Genomic DNA, 18,694 nt, shown 5'->3' with positions numbered 1-18,694 from the left:
TGGCCTCCTAAAGGCCCTGAGAAGTCCTGCAGTAAAGGTGTTTGTCATTGTTTAGCCCAGTTATTCCCCAATTTATTTTAGTGTGGGGCTCTTTAGCATGGGACACTCATTACAATGTTGGGGAACACCAGCTCGGGAAGTGCAGGCCTAGTGGAAAGCATAAAATCCTTAACCTGAGCCTCTCCTAGTCTCTCTCAATGCATTTAAAAAAATAATTTATTTTTGTTGTTATTGAGAGTACACACAGCAGAACATACACCAATCCAACAATCTTTACATGTACAGTTCAGTGACACTGATTACATTCTTCAAGTAGTGCAACCATCCTCACCCTCCTTTTCCCAGTTGTTCCTTCCCCATTAACATAAACTCACTATCTCTCAATGCATTTTTGAATGGGGAGATATGTCTGCACCTCAATGGGCATGGCAGTTTTTGGAATCCCAGGTATGAAGTTCCAAAAGATATTGGCAAGTAGGCAAGGACTGAGGTGGAGAGAGTTGAATGCTGACCACAGACTCCAAAGTGGTTCTCTCAGCTTGGGTACATATTCCCATCTCTCCTGCTCCCAAGGGGTATTTCTGCTGCACACAAGCTTGTGCACTGAGCCTTTCTCTCTTCCGTTTGCAGGTCCCCTGGCCCCACACAGTGTCCTTTACAAGGACCACTGGAGACATGTGAGGGTAAAGTGGCTCTCCGAAGGGGGAGAGCCTGATTTATAGATTTACAGTGTTTATTGGAGTCCCTCGGTGGTGGAAATGGTTAATGCACTCAGCTGCTAACTGAAAAGCTGGAGGTTCAAGTCCGCCCAGCAAAGCCTCAGAAGAAATGCGTGACCAACTTTACGGCATTTGGCATCACTGGTCTTCATTGCATTCACCTCTCGCTTTCATTTTTCTATGGTTATACTGTTATCTACCCGGATTCCTAAAAAGTATTTGTAAAAAATTTTAGTTCTTTTTACCGTTATAAAAGGTTATCACACATGCTCACTTCGGCAGCATACATACGAAAACTGGAGCAACACAGAGACGAGCATGGCTCCTGTGCAAAAACGACATGCAAATTTGTGAGGCCCCGCAGATTTTTAAAAATAGAAAGTAACGAGTGTCGGTGAGGATGTGAGGAAACTGAAAGCCTCGTGCATAGCTGGTGGGAATGTAAAATGGGGTAGCCATTGTGGAAAAACTGCTTGGTGGTTTCGCAAAAAATTGAATATTGAATTACAGTATGACCAAGCAATTCCACTGCTGGGCATATACCCAAGAGACTTGAAAGGAGGAACCTAAACAGATACTTGTACACCAGTGTTCACTGCAGCACTGTTCACAGTAGCCAAAAGGTGGAAACAACCCAAATGTCCATCAACAGATGAATGGATAAGCAAAACGCGGTGCATACATACAATGCAATACCTCTCAGCCACGAAGAGAAAGGACATTCTGACACATGAATGAACCCTAAAAACATTATACCGAATAAAATAAGTCAGACACGAAAGGGCAAATATTGGATGATCCCACTTAGGTCAAATATCTAGAATAGGCAACGCACAGAGATAAAGGTTTACTAGTGGTTACCAAGGGCTAGGTGGAGGAAGAAATGGAAGTTGCTGCTGAAAGAAGTAATGATTTTCTATTTTGAAACAGATAGTGGTGATGGTACCACAACAAGGTGAATGTAATTAATGTCACGGAATTATACACTTACATTTTTTTTTAATGGCAAAGTTTTTGTTATATATGTTTTACCACAATAGTATTAAAAAAAAAAGTACTAACCCATAAAAGAAAATTTGATATATTGGAGCAAAAAAACAAAAAGGTAACACACTGTATGTAATCTTCTGAGATTTACTTTTTATTATCTTGATAAGATTTATCTATAGTGTTGCATATTACTATGTCCATCATTTTGATTGCTGTGTAATATCCCACTGTGTGAATATATCACAAAATATTCATCCACTTTCTCATTTGATGGGCTGTTCTGGATTGAATTGCATCCCCCCAAAAGATATTTTGAAGTCCTAACCCTTGGTACCTGTGAGTGTGACCTGGTTTGGAAACAGGGTCTTTACAGATGTTATCAGTTAACATGAGGTCATACTGATGTAAAATGAGTCTTAATCCAATATAGGTGAACAACTGAGAAGAGACACAGAGCAAGACACAGAGGAAAGACCAAAACAAAAATCAAACCCATTGCCGTCGAGTCGATTCCAACTCATAGCGACCCTATAGGACAGAGTAGAACTACCCCATAGTTTCCAAGGAGCACCTGGTGGGTTTGAACTACAGACCTTTTGGTTAGCAGCCATAGCACTTAACCACCTCGCCACCAGGGTTTCCAAGAGGAAAGACGGCCATGTAAAGGTGGAGGCAGAGATTGGAGCGATGCTTCTTCAAATCAAGAGGCACCATTACTACCATTACTAGAAACTAGAAGCTAGAACAGGTTCTCCTTCAAAGCCTCAGAAGGAATCAACATGGCTGGCCTCCTGATTTCGGACTCCTAGGCTCCAGAACTGGGAGACAATAATTTCTGGTTTTCTGAGCCACCCAATCTGTGGTACCAGGTTCCGCAGCCTTGGAGAACCACTATATGGACATTTGGATTGTTTCAATAAAATGGCGATTCTTTCCTTCATCCTTGCTTCAGAGACTGTGCGGGAACCATGGAAGAACTCTATGGAATTCTAACCAAAAAAAGTAAAAGAAAAAAAAAACAAACCCACTGCCGACCAGTCGATTCCGACTCACGGCGACCCCATAGGGTTTCCACGACTGCAAATCTCTACGGAAGCACATTGCCACATCTTTCTCCCGAGGAGCCACTGGTGGTTTCAAACCACTGCGCCACCAGGGCTCCTCTATGGAATTCTAAAGGCACTTAAAATGGATAACTGCCTTGGAAATTTGCAAGGCCAAAAATGACGTAACTCTGTGTTTTATCACTCGGTTTTAAAGGGGGGTTTTCCCTTACGGCTAACTAAAATCAAATCTGATTTGAATTAGGGTCACTTCCGCTTGCTTAGTTTACCATGGCAATGAAGGACCAGAGACAGGAAACTCACTCACTTGTAAATAGACTCACTTTCACTTTTTTCCAGGCGTAACAACCCAAGTTCCTTTCAAACCTTTTTGCATAGGGCTATTTAATATTTTTATAGTGATATCTGTTAATATGCTATAGGCCTTTTCTAATTTCTTCATGTCATTATTTTAGAGTACACTAACAAAAACTGGTACCATGCTTTAAGACTGGTCTGAAGTAGAGAACCATTTTGCTGACTCATGACCCACATTCCCGTCAGCTAGAAATGTAGTTTATATTTGCTTGGGCAATTCCTTAAGAATCTATATTGTAGGATTTGTTGTTGTTTGTTCCAAAATGCAGCACACTGCAGTTGTTCAAACTTTGAGGGTCTGTGAAAAACAGGAAGACCCTCAATGAGATGGACTGGCACAGTGGCTGCAACAATGGGTTCAAGTATCACGATTGTGAGGATGGCGCAGGACCGGGCAGTGTTGTGTTCTGTTGTACACAGGGTCGCTATGAATCAGAACCCACTCCATGGGACCTAACAACAACAACGTACCTCCCTGTTAGAATTCCTTTTGAATTTTATTCCCATTTTTGAAGGGCCATGTCTTCCTATCAGGAAATGTCAGGAAACATTTATTGATTTGTTATCTTGCCTTTCTAGCTTTGCTCAGGAAACTCATTAACTATCATGCAAAACACCATATCCTGGAACATGTTACGTTCCAGAATATGTTACATTCAGTTGCCCCATGAGAAGAATCTCCATTGCTAATTATATCAGTAGCTATTCTGGGAAGGCTGTCTCAAAATAACAAACCAAAAAACCAAACCCACTGCTGTGGAGTCGATTTCGACTCATAGCGACCCTATAGGAGAGAGTAGAACTGCCACATAAGAGTTTCCAAGGAGCGCCTGGCAGTTTTGAACTGCCGATCTCTTGGTTAGCAGCCGTAGCACTTAACCACTATGTCACCACAAAGTAACAAACCCTCCCAAAATAAAACCCACCTGTCAGTTTGTCCTACTGTCATCTCTTGCACGTTGCGATGATGCTGAAGGCTATGTCAGCAGTATTTCAAATACCAGCAGGATCACCCATGGTGGACAGGTTTCAGTGGGGCTTCCAGACTAAGACAGACTAGGAAGAAGGGCCTGGTGACCTACTTCCAAAAATCAGCCAATGAAAATTCTACAGATCACATCAGATTACTGCCCAATATAGTGCTGGACGATGAGCCCCCTAGGTTGGGAGGCACTCAAACACACAGTGGCCACAACAACGATGACTTGTGCGTACCAATGATTGTGAAGATGGCCCAGGACCAGGCAACAGTTTGTTCTGTTGTACGTGGGGTTGCCATGAGTTGGAGCTGACTCAATGGCAACGTACTGTTATAGAAGCACCAACAACATATTTCTGTAAGGCCAACTCTGAAGCCGGTTATCTAAACACATTTTCGTATGTGCTGAATTCCTCTAAGGTCAGGATCAATGGGTTTGTTTTTGGTTTAAGGTGGTAATCCTAAGGTAGAAAGGTAATGTTACTGCATGAAGGGCCTCATATCTGTCAGGCACTGGACTGGATGCGGGCCGTGGTTCTCAAAAGCATGGTCCTTGGGCCAGCAGCATTGCTTCACTTGGGAACTTGTTCTCAAACCCAGTGCCATCGAGTCAGGCCCCACCCCAGACCTACTTAATCTGAAACTCTGGGGGTGGAGCCCCATAACCTGTTTTTTAACTAGATGATCTGCTCCTCGGAAACCCTTTGGGGCAGTTGTACTCTGTCCTATAGGGTCGCTGTGAGTTGGAATCCACTGGACAGCAACTAGTTTTTTCTTTGGTTTGGACCATGTTAACGAGTCTTTTATCTGTCTTAGCTCAGGGTAGTAGTCTGTTCTTGGCTCTGGAAAATCTGTTTCTAAGAAAGATTTTCAAAATGAACTTTTTTTCTTCCAACAGTATAATTTTTTTCCAAGCATAATCTAACAGTTTCCTAACAAAGTCAATTCATTCTTCAGGTTCCCTGCAATCTTTCTTATGCACTAATTGCTAACATTGTACGAAGTTAGTATTTCAGGAAACAGTTCAGAAATGATTGCTTTATAGCTAGGGTAACTTTTTGAATTTATAATTGGTATACATTGTTTGTGAACTAGCAGAAAATGGTTACCAACCACAGATCTGTACCACCCCTCACCTTCTCTCCCAGTCAAATGGAGGGAGTTTACCTATCTGGTTACCCTTCCCCTCGGCCTTTTCCCAGCAGAGTCCTGTTTTACTTTTAAACCTTAATCTTTTATTATTTAATTCCTTTTTCAAATTCATGAAATGTGCGTATGTTTCTCACAGCCAGTCCACGGGTCCCAGATAGGAAGATGTGAGACCCTGTTTACATGTGGCTGTTAGAAGTCCCCCTCAATAGTTTCAGGGGTTTGTTCTGTCTGGCACATCTTGGTCCTTCTCTATTCTTTCTGGGAGTTCTTTCTTGGGGCTCAGCAGGGATCTTCTTTAGGAATGGAATGATCCTAAACATGCTGGAATCTGTGGTCATCCCATGTGCTCTCAGTATCTCTCTGCCTGCTCCTGAGCCTCAGTGAGCGGCTCTGGAGGAGATGGGCAGAGTGAAGAGAGGCCACCAGGATCATCCTGCTCCTGAGGCCTCACAAAGAAATCTTTTCACCTTGATTCCCCCATTCTTCTTTTGAAATAAAACCCTATCCTCTTATTTTTGCTACTTTCTACTATCTTTTCTCCCTCTTTCATTTTCCAGAAGTTTCCAAATTGATTTTTAAGCCTTTTCACAATCCTCTTGACAAAAAATAAGCTCTTTAAAATACAAGACTAGAAGAACAGGATAGTGGCCAACTACCATTACTGAACATTTTGATCAAAGATTCTATAGAACAATCCCAATCAAAACAGGGAAAAAATAGAACAGAATTTCAAATTCTCATGGACTCCAGACTTTCTGAAGACGGAGGCTGGATGAACCCCTGAAACTACTGCCCTGAGATAAACTTTAAACCTTAAGCCAAAAATATTCCCTGAAATCTTCTTACAATTAAACAATAAAAAATATTCCCTGAAATCTTCTTATAATTAAACAATAGTTTAGCTTAACTAGTTAAAAATGCCTGCCTTGAGCATTATGCCCTGTCATGGATCAAACTGTATCCCCCCAAAATATTTGTCCACTGGTTAGGCCATAATTCCCAGAATTGTGTGGATGTCCTCCATTTTGTGATTTTCCTATGTGCTATAATAATAAATCATAACCTCTGCCTGTGGTTAAAGAGGATTAGGGTGGGATGTAACACCCTTGCTCAGGTCACATCCCTGATCCAATGTAAAGGGAGTTTCCCTGGGGTGTGGCCTGCACCACCTTTTATCTTACAAGAGATAAAAGGAAAGGGAAGCAAGCAGACAGTGGGGGACCTCATACCACCAAGAAAGGAGCACCAGGAGCACAGCAGGTCCTTTGCACCTGGAGTTCCTGTGCAGAGAAGCTCCTAGTCCAGGGAAGATTGATGACAAGGACCTTCTTCCAGAGCCGAAAGAGAAAGGCTTCGCCTGGACCTGACACCCTGAATTTGGACTTCTAGCCTAATCGACTGTGAGAGAATAAATTTCTCTTTGTTGAAGCCATCCACTTGTGGTATTTCTGTTATAGCAGCACTAGATGACTAAAAGATGCTCCTTCAAGAATTATCTACGTGGGAGTAAACTGACAATAGCAACTCAAAAGCTCAGACAGCGAACTTAGGGGGTCGTGAGTTTATGTTAATGGGGGAGGAACAACTCAGAAAAGGAGGGTGAGAACGACTGTACAACTCAAGGAATGTAATCAACGTCACTGAATTATACATGCAGAAATGGCTGAATTGCTGTATGTTTTGCTGTGTATATTCTTAACAACAACAACAAAATAAATAACTCTAAAGCTTAAAAAAAAAAAAGTCACGGACAAACGTTACTCTACCCCTTCTCATTCAGCTGTACTCACGTGTTGACTAAATTAGACCAGCAGGTCTGTAAACTATGGCCTCGTGTTTCATATGCAGCCCATCTATTCTTATGAAGTTTTATTGGAACAAAATGAAATTGGCATGTCTATTCATTTACACGGAGTCCCTGGGTGGTGCAGATGGTTATTGTGCTCGGCTGCTAAGAGAAAGGTTGGTGATTTCAGTCCACTCAGAAACTCCTTGAAAGAAAGGCCTGGCAATCTACTTTTGAAAACCTGGCCATTGAAAACCCAGTGAAATACAGTTACACACACATGGTGTGGCCATGAGTCAGAGTCCATTCCAAAGGCAATTGGCATTTTTTATTCACTGACATATTATCTATATCTGCTTTTGTGCTAGGAGGGCAGAAATGAGTAGTTTTAGGCTTATGGTCCATAAAGCCTGAAATATTTACTATTTGGTTCTTTACATAGTTTTTTTTTTTTTAATTAACGTTTATTGAGCTTCAAGTGAATGTTTACAAATCAAGTCAGTCTGTCACATATAAGTTTACATACACCTTACTCCGTACTTCCACTTGCTCTCCCCCTAATGAGTCAGCCCTTCCAGTCTCTCCTTTTGTGACAATTTTGCCAGCTTCCCACTCTCTCTACCCTCCCATCCCCCCTCCAGACAGGAGATGCTAACACAATCTCAAGTGTCCACCTGATATAATTAGCTCACTCTTCATCAGCATCTCTCTCCCACCCACTGTCCAGTCCCTTTCATGTCTGATGAGTTGTCTTCGGGGATGGTTCCTGTCCTGTGTCAACAGAAGGTCTGGGGACCATGGCCGCCGGGATTCCTCTAGTCTCAGTCAGACCATTAAGTATGGTCTTTTTATGAGAATTTGGGGTCTGCATCCCACTGATCTCCTGCTCCCTCAGGGGTTCTCTGCTGTGCTCCCTGTCAGGGCAGTCATCAGTTGTGGCCGGGCACCAACTAGTTCTTCTGGTCTCAGGATGATGTAGGTCTCTGGTTCATGTGGCTTTTTCTGTCTCTTGGGCTCTTAGTTGTCGTGTGACCTTGGTGTTCTTCATTCTCCTTTGATCCAGGTGGGTTGAGACCAATTGATGCATCTTAGATGGCCGCTTGTTAGCATTTAAGACCCTAGACGCCACATTTCAAAGTGGGATGCAGAATGTTTTCATAATAGAATTATTTTGCCAATTGACTTAGAAGTTCCCTTAAACCGTGGTCCCCAAACCCCCGCCCTTGCTCCGCTGACCTTTGAAGCATTCATTTTATCCCGGAAACTTCTTTGATTTTGGTCCAGTCCAATTGAGCTGACCTTCCATGTATTGAGTGTTGTCCTTCCCTTCACCTAAAGCAGTTCTTATCCACTAATAAATCAATAAAAAACCCTCTCCCTCCCTCCCCCCCTCGTAACCACAAAAGTATGTCTTCTTCTCAGTTTATACTATTTCTCAAGATCTTATAATAGTGGTCTTATACAATATTTGTCCTTTTGCCTCTGACTAATTTCGCTCAGCATAATGCCTTCCAGGTTCCTCTATGTTATGAAATGTTTCACAGATTCGTCACTGTTTTTTATCGATGCGTAGTATTCCATTGTGTGAATATACCATAATTTATTTAACCATTCATCCGTTGATGGACACCTTGGTTGCTTCCAACTTTTTGCTATTGTAAACAGAGCTGCAATAAACATGGGTGTGCATATATCTGTTTGTGTGATGGCTCTTGTTTCTCTAGGGTATATTCCGAGGAGTGGGATTTCTGGGTTGTACGGTAGTTCTATTTCTAACTGTTTAAGATAACGCCAGATAGATTTCCAAAGTGGTTGTACCATTTTACATTCCCACCAGCAGTGTATAAGAGTTCCAATCTCTCCGCAGCCTCTCCAACATTTACTATTTTGTGTTTTTTGGATTAATGCCAGCCTTGTTGGAGTGAGATGGAATTTCATTGTAGTTTTAATTTGCATTTCTCTAATGGCTAATGATCGAGAGCATTTTCTCATGTATCTGTTAGCTGCCTGAATATCTTCTTTAGTGAAGTGTGTGTTCATATCCTTTGCCCACTTCTTGATTGGGTTGTTTGTCTTTTTGTGGTTGAGTTTTGACAGAATCATGTAGATTTTAGAGATCAGGCGCTGGTCGGAGATGTCATAGCTGAAAATTCTTTCCCAATCTGTAGGTGGTCTTTTTACTCTTTTGGTGAAGTCTTTAGATGAGCATAGGTGTTTGATTTTTAGGAGCTCCCAGTTATCGGGTTTCTCTTCATCATTTTTGGTAATGTTTTGTATTCTGTTTATGCCTTGTATTAGGGCTCCTAGGGTTGTCCCTATTTTTTCTTCCATGATCTTTATCGTTTTAGTCTTTTACGTAAAGAGTTTTTTGACTCCTGCATTAAACGGAACTGCTTTTGCTGTGAGCTGGACACTGAGAGATTTGGAAATAGTCATGTGCCTGGTGTGAACAAGGGTTTCTGCAAGTTAAAAGGAGCTGCTTTAGCTTTTTCAGTCAGAAGAAGAGTCCAATAGTCTATTCTGTGGCCGGAGAAATGGGCCACTTCTTCCCCTTGTGCGTGCCATCTGACTCAAGAAGCATCAGAGATCTTGTTTACCACTTGTTCACACGAACGGAATAAAGTGGGTTTGTGGTGGGGTCTCCCCCATACTAATAAAGAGAAAAATTAGCTAACGGTGAGAAGTCCGAGTTTGGGAGCTCTCTCAGCAGCAGCAGTGATTTTTGTCCCCTCAAATACTGACAAATGACTCGGTTCCACTGAATTGGTTACCTTCCAGTGAAGATGAATTTATGGAAGGGTGTGACTGGTGGGGTCTAGTTGGGGAAGAGAAACACCACAGCCTCTCAGGTAGCCCTGCATGACCTGGTGGGTATGTAGACAGGAAAGGAGGAAAGCTGAGCGCTTTGGGTGAGGGAAGAAATGTTTACACTATGAAACCTACCATGAGGATAGTTTTAATTCTGCTTCTCGTCACTGGGTGGGAGCAAATTCCCCTTTGAATTGGTCCTTTTTGGTTTCTTTTACTTATCTTCTCCTCCTCCAATTCATGGCTCCACTCCCCAACACCCTGAGGTCCCTAGCAAGATGCATGTGGCCAGATCGAGGAAAGTAATCAGAAGACCACCAGGACAGGGCTGGAATTGGCTGAAGCAAGAGAGGTACCAAGGGTGCAAAATTTAGTGAGGTACTCCTTGTTAAGGCTGACCTTGCATTCGGCTAGTCTCTGGATGCTGCAAAAGGGTAAGAGCCCAACTACTAACTGAAAGGTTGGCGGTTTAAATCCACCCAGAGTCACCTTGGAAGAAAGCCCTGATGATCTGCTTCCGAATGGTCACAGCCCTGAAAACCCTATGAAGCTCAGTTCTACTTGGAAACACACGGGGTCACCACAAGTCAGAATCGACTCTACGGCCACAGGTTTCGGTTTTTTAGTCTCCTGTGCCAGGAGCTCATAGCTATAGCTGTGAACAACCCAGTTACCATCAAGTCGATTCTAACTTATGCTGATCCCATGTGTTGTTGCTACGAGTTGGAACTGAGTCCATTGCAGTGGGTCTGGTTTGATGTTTTTGGTACCAGGAGCAGTCCGATGGTTGAACAAGTTGGGTTTGTTACTCATTGCAGAGAGGGAGAGCGGTGGCATGTTTCAGTCAGAAGATGTTAGAAAGTACTTACAGGATTCAGGCTTATGTTACGTGATTTTGGAGAGGGTTTACGGAAGTGGGCCTTTGCATGCTGTCAGGAGCAGGGGTGATTCTGTGACTGGGCAACTTAATAAATCTCGTCTAGATGGAAGACTGGAGAGAGGCTATAAGTGTTAACTGGTGAAAAAAAAAAAAGCAGTATCACCCACACTAGCCAGAATAGGGAGATGTTTGGTCATTTTTGAGGTTTGGACGATGTTGGTGTTTTCTTCTGTGTTTTAAACATGATTTTTGTTTCATTTGCTGTTGTTAAGTGCCATTGAGTTGGTTCTGACTCATAGCAACCCTATAAGCAACAGATTGTAGAGTGGCTTATTTTTGTCTTTTTCCATCATGGTTACAGAGTGGCCTTGTTTGACATTGATGTTCTGTGAAGTTGTTTATGTTCAACAGGAGAACACCAAGGCCTAGCTGATAGTACCAGGCCAGCTCCCCAAAGTCCTCTTACTCACTGACCATTTCACTTTCTATGAAGTCACAAAATCACAGGAAAAGACTTTAGAAACCATCTAGTCAAAACTTCTCATGTTGGTTCACCCTTCAGCCAAAGATTAGACAAGCCCATAAAATAAGACGAGACTAAAGGGGCACAACAGCCCAGGGGCAAGGACCAGAAGGCAGGAGGGGACAGGAAAGCTGGTAATAGGCAACCCAAGGTTGAGAAGAGAGAGTATTGACATGTCGTGGGGTTGTTAATCCATGTCATAAAACAATATATGTACTAACTGTTTGATGAGAAACCAGTTTGTTCTATAAATCTTCATCTAAAGTAAAATAACAACAAAAAAAACTTCTTGTGTTTAAGAAAATGGAAGGCCAGAGCTGTTGCTTGCCTTGCCCAATGATACAAGGCCAGTTAGTCCCCGAACTGGTACTAGAGCCTCCTGGAGCCCTGCACATGAGGGCCCAGCCCCCTTTACCAGCCTCATATCCTACAGTGGTCTTCCCCTTTCAGCACTCAGCCTTCCCGTTCTTTCCGTTCCTCCAATGGGCCTGGTTCTTTATTGCCTCAGGCTCTTCCCACACCTGGTTCTTCTGTATGGAATGCTCTCCCACCTCTCCGACCAGCACCTCTTGTTTAGTTAATTCTACTCACCCTCCAGGGACTGGCTCAAACACCACTTCTCAAGCAAGCCCTTCCTGATCCTCCAGGCCTCACTCTCATAGTGCTCGGTACATCTTATGCCACTTCCCTGCCTGAGTGCCTCTTGCTCTCCATGTCCTCGGGAACCTGGTCTGTCTTGTATGTTGAATGAATGAACAGAATCAATGGGTGTTTTACCTTCAGCTAGTGGAGGCTCTACCACTAAAAATCTTTTCAGTTTGCAACTAAAAAAAGAAAAAAAAGATTCTGAAGTCTTTTCTTGACACAAGTCTGGAGGCAAGTAAAGAGTGCAACAGGCTAAAGTAAAAATGCTGAGGTGTTGCAACTAGGTGGAGGGTGAATTTGATGATCCCGTCCCAATGTCATTCTTCCTGCGATCGCTATCTGGACATGCGGGTGTGCTGGAGAGGCCAGTGTGCAGCCAGGAGCCCATTCATATCCCAGAACTGGAGACGGGTCCCAGAGTCTGAAGCTGCTACTGCTCAAGCCTATCATTATTGAAAATGGTAGAAGAGAATGCAGAGTAGACTGTTGGCATAAAAAAGGCTATAAAGATAACACAGAGGTTCTTATGTTTTTCTTTTTTTGGCGGGTGGGGGGTTGGAGGAGGTATGGATTTCTCTGGAGTCCCTGGGTAGTGCAAACAGTTAACATGCTTGGCTGCTAGCTCAAAGGTTGGAGGTTCGAGCCCACCCAGAGGCACCATGGAAGAAAGACCTGATAATCTACTTCTGAAAAGTCTGCCATTGAAAACTCTGCGGAGTCCTAGTTCCAGCCAGAATCGACTCCAGGGCAACTTCTTTCTTTTAATGGACGTCTCCGAGATACTGATGAAAACTTTGGCTGTTCCTCCCAGAAACAATGGCTAGCCGCACATAATTTTATTAGTTTCAGGTGGTTCATGAACCTGCAAAGCAAGGCTAAGTGCCATGTGGAGATCACACAGAGGTAGAGCAAGGCTGGAAGCCATGTTTCCTCCTCCCCGAGCTAGCGCCCTTTCGCTCACTCCATAGTGTTTATTCCATGGTGAGAGGCAGCATGCATTACGGCTGAGGCACAGGCTCTGGATGCACCCAGAGTTCAAGGCTCTGCTTTAACAACTACTAGCTGGTGACTTTTTTTTAGCTGGTGACCTGGGGCACACTGTTCAACCTCTGTGCCTGTTTCCTCATCTGTACAGATTATATTAATACTTGTAGGAATTTAGCATGGAGCCTAGCAGCACATCGTAAATGCTCAATTAACCTTAGCTCTTAGTAGGATGTCGAAGCGACGCTCCCCTCCTCCTGTGCCTTTGAGTGGGACTGTGACGCGCTACCCCCTCCCAGAATGCACCTGGTTTAGTTCACCCAAAGAATGTCTACGTTCAAACAGCAGGTGTATGATAATGAGAGGGGACAGGAACAGAAGCCAGAAGCCAGGCAAGCCACCCAGCAGCTGGGTCAGAGAAATGGTGCCTCAGATGCAGTCGGCACCCTGTCAAGGTGGTGAGTGGGATTACCGTTGTGACAGAGCTACAATGGGCTCATGCCTTGGGTAGGGGTGGATGGGACATTTTCTTATGGCCTTAAGTAAGGCCTGATGATGACACTCAGAAAGCTACAAAAAGTCAGAAATGATGGCAAGCAGAACAAGGATGGCCAGTTGTAGAGTCTGTGGTCTCCAGGGGGCTAATTTTCAGAGAGGGCTGGGTTTCAGGTTTCAAATGTCCAGATCCCTGGTGCTAACGTATCAACCCATAGGTCAGTGCAAGGACTTGAAAACATGTTTGTGAAGAAACCAAAAGAAGAGAAAAACCCCTTTGGCTGAAGAAGCCTGGTAGAGGTGAAGGAGAACCAGAAGGGGTCAGGAGGGAGCGGTTCTAGTCCAGACTCTGCCACTATCTCTTGGGACGAGCTGCTTCCCTTCTCTGGTCAGAGGCAAGCTAAGCGGTTTGGGCAGCAAGGGAAGTCCCTCGTCTAAGGCGGAGCCTCAGCAGAGGGCCGGCCTTCCCTTCCCCGTCCAGGTGAGAGGGTGACCCAGGCCCTGCTCCCCGGGGGCTCAGAGACCGCCTCGGGGCTGAGGCGGGGGCCAGGACGCCCCTGGGGGCAGCAGGCCCGGCTCCCCGCTGTCAGCAGCCCGCGGGCCGCCTCTGCGCAGCGCTCCGCGGTTCCGCCCGGGCCATCGACACGCCCGCATCCGCCGCGGGCTGTGCTGGACCAGAAAGATCGCAGATCGATTTTCAGCGGGGCCGGGCCCGTGGCGTCAGCAGGGAAGAGAGGTTGTTTTGACTTGTAAGGAGCGGAGCTAAAGGACAGGCCCTCTCTGACGTCGGGGGATTCAGAGGGCGAGCGGCTTCCTAAAGCCAGGCAGCCCCACGCTAGCAGCGCTAGGCCCCGCACGGGAGTGTCCACGCTCTTGCTGCATAGAGTTTACCTTAGTAAGAAATGGAAGGTTTCTGATTTTTTATTTTTAGTGTGAAAGCTTTCGACAAGAGAAAGTAAACCACAATGGAAAGAGCCATCCCATTGGTCCAATATGGCCACATGACACAGAGTTTTAGAGATGGAAGCTCACTCCTTTTTGCATTTTTTAAAATATTGTACTTTAGATGAAGGTTTACAGAACAAACTAGCTTCTCATTAAAACAATTAGTACATATATCGTTTTACAACACTGGTTAACAGCCCCACAACATGTCAACACTCTCCCTTCTTGATCTTGGGTTCCCTATTACCAGCTTTCATGTCCCCTCCTGCCTTCTGGTCCTTGTCCCTGGGCTGCTGTGTCCCTTTAGTCTCGTTTTATTTTATGGGCCTGTCTAATCTTTGGCTCCCCTATGCATCTGTTTGTCCTACTGTGGGGGCTTGTGTGTTGCTGTGATGCTGGAAGCTATGCCACCGGTATTCACATACCAGCAGGGTCACCCATGGTGGACAGGTTTCAGCTGAGCTTCCCGACTAAGACAGACTAGGAAGAAGGACCCGGCAGTCTACTTCTGAAAAGAATTAGCCAGGGAAAACCTTATGAATTGCAGCGGAACATTGTCTGATATAGTGCTGGAAGATGAGCCCCCCAGGTTGGAAGGCACTCGAAATGCGACTGGGGAAGAGCTGCTTCATTGCTGATGTCAGATGGATCCTGCCTGAAAGCAGAGAATACCAGAAAGGCGTTTACCTGTGTTTTATTTACTATGCTAAGGCATTCGACTGTGTGGATCGTAACAAATTATGGACAACATTGCAGAGAATGGGAATTCTGGAACACTTAATTGTGCTCATGAGGAATCTGCACCTGGATCAAGAGGCAGTCATTCGAACAGAAAAAGGGGATACTGCATGGTTTCAAGTCAGGAAAGATGTGCGTCAGGGTTGTGTCCTTTCACCATACCAACTGAAACTGTATGCTGAGCAAAGAATCTGAGAAGCTGGACTATATGAAGAAGAACGGGGTATCAGGATTGGAGGAAAACTCATTAACAACCTGCAATATGCAGATGACACAACCTTGCTTGCTGAAAGTGAAGAGGACTTGAAGCACCTACTGATGAAGATCAAAGACTACAGCTTCAGTATGGATTACATCTCAACATAAATAAAACAAAAATCCTCACAGCTGGACCAATAAGCAACATCATGATAAACGGAGAAAACAGTGAAGTTGTCAAGGATTTCATTTTACTTGGATCCACAAGCAAGACCCATGGAAGCAGCAGTCAAGAAATCAAGACACATCGCATTGGGCAAATCTGCTGCAAAAGATCTCTTTAAAGTGTTGAAAAGCAAAGATGTCACCTTGAGGACTAAGGTGTGGCCTGACCCACCAAACCAAAACCAAACCCAGTGCTGTCGAGTCGATTCCAGCTCATAGTGACCCTACAGGACAGAGGAGAACTGCCCTGTAGAGTTTCCAAGGAGCGCCTGGCGGATTCGAACTGCCAACCCTTTGGTTAGCAGCCGTACATAGCACTTAACCACTACGCCACCAGGGTTTCTGGCCTGACCCAAGCCATGGTGTTTTCAACGGCCTCATATGCATGCGAAAGCTGGACAATGAATAAGGAAGACTTAAGAAGAATTGACACCTTTAGGCCACATAAACCAGAGACTACATCAGCCCGAGACCAAAAGAACTAGATGGTGCCCGGCTACAACCGATGACTGCCCTGACAGGGAACACAACAGAGAACCCCTGAGGGAGCAGGAGAGCAGTGGGATGCAGACCCCAAATTCTCATAAAAAGACCAGACTTACTGGTCTGACTGACACTAGAAGGACCCTGGTGGTCATGGCCCCCAGGTCTTCTGTTTGCCCAGGACAGGAACCATTCCCAAAGCCGACTCTTCACACAGGGACTGGACTGGACAATGGGTTGGAGAGGTATGCTGGAGAGGGGTGAGCTTCCTCGATCAGGTGGACACTTGAGACTATGTTGGCATCTCCTGCCTGGAGGGGAGATGAGAGGGTAGAGGGGGTTAGAAGCTGGTAAAATGGACATGAAAAGAGAGAATGGAGGGAGGGAGCAGGCTGTCTCATTAGGGGGAGAGCAATTGGGAGAATGTAGCAAGGTGTATATAAGTTTTTGTGTGAGAGACTGACTTGATTTGTAAACTTTCACTTAAAGCACAATAAAAAAAAAAAAAAGAATTGACGCCTTTGAATTGTGGTGCTGGTGAAGAATACTGAATATACCATGAATTGCCAAAAGAATGAACAAATCTGTCTTGGAAGAAGTGCAACCAGAATGCTCCTTAGAAGCAAGGATGGCGAGACTATGTCTCACATACTTTGGACATGTTGTCGGGAGGGATCAGTCACTGGAGAAGGACATCATGCTTGGTAAAGTAGAGGGTCAGCAAAAAAGAGGAAGACCCTCAATGAGATGCACTGACATGGTGGCTGCAACAGCGGGCACAAGCATAGCAACAATTGTGAGGATGGCGCAGGACCGGGCAGTGTTTCGTTTTGTTGTGCATAGGGTTGCTATGAGTTGGAATAGACTCGACGGCACCTAACAACGACAACAATCTTCTGCTAAAGGGTGAACCTCAGGAGTGACTTCCGAACTGAGTTAAAAGGCGCCATACTCTATACTCTATCGGGGTTTCTCCAGTCTGTCAGGCCCGGAAGTCTGGTCTTTTTTGGGCTCACTCCTTTATTTCAGCTAAGGACTTCTTAGTGTCAGAGAGAGTACATATTCCAGTGATCCCTGTCCACTCCCACCCCTAGTTATTAAATGAATAGACACACAGGAATAGAAATGCAATGAACTCCGTACACTCTGGTAGGAAAGTAGGAAATTTTCCCGCTAGTTGTCTCCTGACTTTGAAGGGGAGCGGGGTGGAGATGGGAGGGAGGAGCACAGAGGAAGGGTTAAAAATGCTACAGAGTCTCACATTTTTATTTGAAAGTGTTTACAATAAAACACAGGAGCTCTGGTGGCACAGTGGTTAACCACTCAGCTGCTAACCAGAAGGTTGAGGGTTTGAAAGCAAAATACTGTCACAGTGTTGTGGGATTGTTTAATTTTCATCTCAAACGAGGAGTGTTTCGATCTTGTAGGGGCTTAAGTGCACAATTTGACAAGACTACAAAACAACCCCATGGTAACCCTGGGAATCTGCGAGTTAAATAGTTTATAATAAAATGCTACCTATGTGACCGAGAAGTCTACAAAGACCAAATCAGCAGTATCTGAGGGAGGTAACTGAGAGAGTGAGGTCTTGGGGAATGGGAGGTGTGGGTAGGAGAGGGGAAGAGAGAAGTGATCTGTGGGAAGGAGGATACTGTGGTGGGGAGAAGTGCAGTACAGTGAAGGGGTCCCTCTCAGTTTCCCTGTGAGCGTGGGTTCAGTCCAGCCCTTTGCAAGTGTGGGTCTTGGGCAACTGTAATGGGGATAACCCTTACCTTGTAGGGTTGTCGTTCTAACACACGTGAAAGTGTCTGGCAAATCAGTCCCAATAAACGAGCAAACACAGTCCTGCCCTATTCTACTCAGCCCCTCCCTCTCTTCTAAGTGACCAGCTCCTGTCCTTCCTTTGTTTAGGGATCTAATTCCAGCCAGAGACAGATGAGTTTACGTAAGCAGAACACAAGAGACGTGATCTCAATTTGAGGAGCGCTGATTTCTTCCTGCCCCTTTTCTCTGCGCTTGACAACGCTTTGTAACAGCACGGGAGAGGACAGGTATGCTTCTGGTGGTACTGTCTCATAACGGAACCCACGCAGCCCTTAAAACATGTACTAAATCTTCCTAACGACATGGGGCAATACTTGTGATATGCTGTTAAAAAAATTAAAAAACAAATTTATAAGAATAGTATGTACAGTGAAACCAATTTGGTTTTAAAAACATAAAGAGACATAGGAAGAAAAGATTAAGGATCATTAACAACCCTTTGAGCTAGAGACAGCAGAAGTTACTATTATTAGTCCCATGGTGCTAAAAACAAACAGACAGGAACAGCAGCAACAAAATTACCTGCGATTCAGAGGGATTCAGTCACCTGCCCAATATTACAGAGCTGGGAACTGGCCAAGTCGCAGCAGGAATCAGAATTCAGATTCCTAATTCCCTGTTCTTCCACTGGACTCTTCTGACCCACTCCTGTCCAGCTCTGTGTTACTAATCAATTAATTTGTAATTACTTTTTGTTAGGGATTGAACTGTTTCCCCCCAAAATATGCACTTTAAATCCTAAGCAGTTCTACCCTGTCCCATAGAGACGCTGAGCTGGAATCGACTGGAAGGCACAAAACATATCCCCGGATACAATTGGGAATACAGCTTTCTTTGTTATGTTTATGAGGCCATATCAGTGTAGGCTGTGTTTTAAGCCGATCACTTCTGAGATATAA

At 44.5% G+C, this 18,694-nt stretch overlaps 1 non-coding gene across 1 annotated transcript; it reads left to right on the top strand.

The window, feature by feature from the left end:
- Positions 1-985: 985 nt before the first annotated feature.
- On the top strand, positions 986-1,089 carry LOC111751460 (U6 spliceosomal RNA). The gene has a single exon (XR_002786579.1). It is a non-coding gene; the product is annotated as a U6 spliceosomal RNA (small nuclear RNA).
- Positions 1,090-18,694: the final 17,605 nt, after the last annotated feature.

The sequence above is a fragment of the Loxodonta africana genome, chromosome 1, assembly GCF_030014295.1.
Source record: "Loxodonta africana isolate mLoxAfr1 chromosome 1, mLoxAfr1.hap2, whole genome shotgun sequence".
NCBI classification, from domain to species: Eukaryota; Metazoa; Chordata; class Mammalia; order Proboscidea; family Elephantidae; genus Loxodonta; species Loxodonta africana.
The sequence above is the reverse complement of the archived record's forward strand: the minus strand, read 5'-3'. Positions and strand labels throughout refer to the sequence as shown.